General features: G+C 34.1%; 1 long non-coding RNA gene across 1 annotated transcript; it reads left to right on the top strand.

Moving 5' to 3' along the window:
• Positions 1-1,123: 1,123 nt before the first annotated feature.
• Positions 1,124-4,087, top strand: LOC311289578. Its single transcript, XR_014627155.1, has 4 exons — positions 1,124-2,091; positions 2,195-2,271; positions 2,830-2,939; positions 3,781-4,087. It is a non-coding gene; the product is annotated as an uncharacterized lncRNA (long non-coding RNA).
• Positions 4,088-4,749: the final 662 nt, after the last annotated feature.

The following is a 4,749-nucleotide window of genomic DNA, read 5'->3' as shown; positions in this document are numbered from 1 at the left end:
AACGAAATGCAGATACACGCAATGTATTACAATCTCTACCGATAGTAACAATTATATACAATTACATGAGTTAAAAGTGGTAAAATCCTGCTTGAAAAATGGGTATCTGAGCTTAGGCTGTCACGATTATTACATTTGGTAGACAAGGAGTTTAACCACAACGCGCTGTTTGAATGCTGAATGGAGAATGATTGACAGCTGCAGCGGAGGGAAGACAAGTTTGCGTAAACTTTAATTTAACGATGTAGAATTTCTTCTGTCCCTCACACCAAGATATGAAATGGCTTTACACCACTTAAATCGTTATATCAGAATTTGTGAAGAATTGAGTAACACAGATATATATTTCTGATAATTAATTATCGTGACAGGCCTAATCTGAGCAGTGACTGCCTGTCTGAGTTTTGAGGACAGCCGGATCGGGCACGACATTTGACGGAGGCGGTCGCCTTGTAATTCTCGATGCAGTAAAAAACCCAAATAATGCAATTAAAAGTCCACAAATTATCTATTATTTAATTAAGTATTTATTAATGGCTATCCATCGTTTACTTAGGCCTATAGCTAACGTTACACTTCAAATATCAGATGACTCTGACCAAAATAAAACAAACACATGCATGAATGCATTGAATTCTACTTGAATATAATACAAGTGTATATCAACGTCGATAAAACTTAATGAAAACTTATTTTTAGGATTACTCACCAATACTGTGGAAATTGCGTATCCGCAATGTGGTCTTCATACAGCAAAACAAGATGGCGGCCGAACAGAAAATTTTCCGCCCAAGTTTGATGACGTCAGTAGTCACGTGGTTTGGACGTGGACGTAAAATTGTTATTTGACTTAAAGCAATTAGTTTAAATTACACCACACATTTTTTTTTACTTCAAGACAACTAAACTCAATTACATTAGACCAATGATAAGCCAGAAAAGTGAATTTATTGAGTCAGATCAAGTATAAAAAGTTCTTTAAACTAATGACAAGCCATATACACTTTTTTGAGTGTATAAAAAAGGTGACAAATGAAATTTAACAATACAAGTATGATTAAGATAAAGCAAAGCTTCTTAAGTTAGATATAACTAGAGAAGTATTATCAGGACTGAGGTTAATTTAATGACAAATTGATAAAGAAGATTGTCAACAAACAATGAAAGAACCTAGTGTGTTGTTGTCTGCCAGGAATGTAGGATGAGTTATCCTCAAAGTAATAATGAATGACCCACACTGTAAAAAATGATTGATGCAAAAAGTTGTACAAATGAGGAAATACATGTTGGCTCAACATAATGGTTGTGACAAAAACGAAAAATATGTTTGGCCAATGATTGCATGATTTCCATGACTGAACTACAAAATATTCATCAAGAGAAAATAAATAATTGTGTTCACAGAATGTTTAACGTTGCACAAAAAATATTATGTTGGCCGAGCAAGAGGGAACAGCGTCAATCGTCTGAGCATGCGCAAAGAAGTTCTACCACACAGCAAAATCTCTGGTGTTAAGGACTCTTAGAGTAAAGAGTTAATTTTCTGGTGTTGAATTTCAAGGGATTAACACTGCTAGTGTAAACCGCACCCTCTGGCTGGTGTAAATATGTAGAGTTACTAAATTTACACTGAGAGAGTGTTATTAGTTACATCCGGGACATTTACGCGCTGGGTGCGACTAAACGACCTGAAACTTTTTTCACAGACGCCATTTTCTTTGACTCGCGAAGCAAGGCATACGAGGAGGGAAAACGCAGATATTAAGTGTTTTATCGCATTTATATATGCATTTTATTACAATATTTATGTGCTGTGAACGGCTAAACCGTTCTCAGAGAGGCATTTTTGTTGATGCGCGATGCTGAGCAGACCAGACCAGGATGAGGTTGCTTTTAAACAGAGAAACGACGAAAGTAAGTGTTTTATCTAATTTACAATATGTATTTTACAACATATTGATTTATAGATGAATTGAAATGCTCTGCGTGCTTAAACGAGCCGAAACCTTTCTCAAAGGAGACATCTTTGACTCAATACGGAGCTGACGACGAGAAGGTTTTCTTGAAACGTTAACAGGGAAAACACCGAAAGTGAGTTAAGAGTTTTTAACCTAATTTACAACATGTATTTCATGGCATTATATTGTTTTATAACAATATTTATGTGATGTGCGTGCCTAAACCTTTCTCACAGACTAACTTGCACCCTGCATCTTCTTTGACTCGTGACGCAGTGCAGACACGGAGTTTGCTTTTAAAGGTGAAAACAGAGTAAGTGTTTTAACTCATTTACAATACGTATTTTACAATGTTATTTTGTTTTATGACAATATTTGTGATGTGCAAATATCATAATGTATTCATCCTCAAACTATCTTTTACTCTCGTTTGCCAGCACACCTATCTTAACTGAAACGTTAACTGAAAAACAAATTTTCTTAGAATGTGTAACTTAAGTAATTCTTTAAGATTAAATGTTTATGAAAATGTATTTATCAGATTCAATTTTGGTTGATGTTTGGATTCTTTCATGTTTAAATGTATTGATTTTGCTATTTGTGTTTGCTAGTGAGGGTCAGATTTTACAGATAATATATGAGATAATGTGCATACATAAAAAAATAATCATAGCTTTGTTGCTATTTGGTATAACTAGATTTTTTGTGTTTCATACCACTCATTTTGAATTTGTCCAGTCAAATTACTTTACAAAAGTATCCCCCCCCCCCCCCCCCCCCCCTCCCCTCCTTTTCCTTAAATAAAATTAGTTTTCAAACCAATTGTTTTCATGATCTGACTGCTAGATGTTTTCTTGCTTTTTAATTTTAGACTCAACTGACTGGGAAATCTCTGCCCATCACCTGCCTCCAACATCACAAAGCCACAAGAAAGGGAACAAGATTCTTCCATCAGACTATTTTTTAGTGAGATTTCTTAAGGTGCGTGTCTAAATTTATTCCTAAAGGGTTAGTTCACCTACAAATGGAAATTATGTCATTACTTACCCTCATCTCGTTCCAAACATGTAAGACTTTCTTTCATCTTCACAACACAAATGAGGATATTTTTAATGAAGTCTGAGAGCTTGCTGTCCCTCCATTGACAGTCTACGCAAATACCACTTTCAAGCCCAAGAAAGGTGTAAAGGTACATCATTAAAGTACTCCATGTGACTCCAGTGGTTTAACATACATTTTATTAAACTACACAAGTGCTGTGTTTGCAGCAACAAAACATTTACCACTTAATTTATAAAATATTAATTTCCAACATGCGTTGTTAAGTGAGCGTGCATCGAAAATTAATAATTTGTAAAAAAAAAGTTGTTTAAAAAAAAAAAGTTTTTTTGTTTTTTTCGTGCAAACAAAGCACTCTCTAAAAAAATTGAGGTTAAACCACTAAGTCACATGGATTACTTATGGTTTCCTTTATACCTTTCTGTGGCTTTGGAGGTGATAGTTGAATAGGCTGTCGATGAAGGGACAGAAATTTCTTAGATTTTATAAAAAAATATATCTTAAGTGTTCCGAAGATGAGCAAAACTCTTACTGGTTTGGAACAACATAAGGGTGAATAATTAATGACAGAATTACATTTTTGGATGAATTAAGTCTTTAATTTACTTAGAAATCAGTAAATTCAAGTCTTAATCTAACCAAAATAGTTTATTGTTTGAGTCACGAAAGTCTAAGATGATTGTACTTTTTCCACCATAAACTTGCTGTATTTATAAAACACAAATAGTATTAATTGTAATTGGTCTGGCTTTGTGTTGTCTAGGGAACCAGCAGTCCAGGATTTTGAGAAAGTTGGATCTGCACAGCCTTTCCTGCTCTGTGAAACAACTAGGCACAACTTTACTGTTAGCAACTGGACACAACTGATCCACTCATATCCTGCAACTGTTTTTCATCTGTTGAATGTTGTTGCTGTACTGTTGCAAAGTCGAAGGTATTGACTCAACTTCACTGACACAGAACTTACATTCACTGACATGTACAGGACTTGAAGTATTAGATAGACCATTTGATGAGCAGCTTTCATATAATTCTGATGACAGAAATGGCTTTGCCTTCATTTATTTTAAAAGTTATCCTATGATGTAAAGGGACTTGTTCGTTAATAAAAACTAGTTTGTTAAAACAACTTTGCATTTTGCCTTTATTTTTAACTTTATAATGAACAGAATTCAACTATGATCCCAGACTAAGGTTACATTTTAACTTTCTGGATTGTTTTGATGTGCATTCAATGTTGTCAATAGGTTAAATGCTTTGCTTTTATTTCTGAAAAGATTCCTTTTGTCAAAAAGCACCTCTTATAAATACAAACTCAATTTGAGTCAAATTTAACAGTCCTGAAATGTATAAATTGATTCCCAATAGTATTACAAATCAATACAGATCAATTCTACAAGAGTTGCATTTTATGTTAAACTTTACATCTTATGTAGTGTTAATATGGCAACAACTCGGTAGTGTTCAAAGAAAAACACATTTGGTGTTAAATTTTGACACTACACACTGGTATTGGGTAAATTCAACACTAACAAGCAGAATCACTGAAGGAGAAAATCACAAATTGTAAGTTACCATTATGGTGATGGGTGTTTGCTTTTGTTGGGCTCTTGACCATGTTTGACTGAGTTTCATTTTGTAAAGCAGATATTTGTTTTTCCAGTACAGCTATTGACTAAGAGTGATATGCCATGCTATTTTATTAGCATGACAGGCAAGTTCATATGGATTT

The sequence above is a fragment of the Rutilus rutilus genome (genome assembly GCF_951802725.1).
Source record: "Rutilus rutilus genome assembly, chromosome: 4".
In the NCBI taxonomy this organism is placed as follows: Eukaryota; Metazoa; Chordata; class Actinopteri; order Cypriniformes; family Leuciscidae; genus Rutilus; species Rutilus rutilus.
This window is presented reverse-complemented; position numbering and strand designations above follow the sequence as displayed.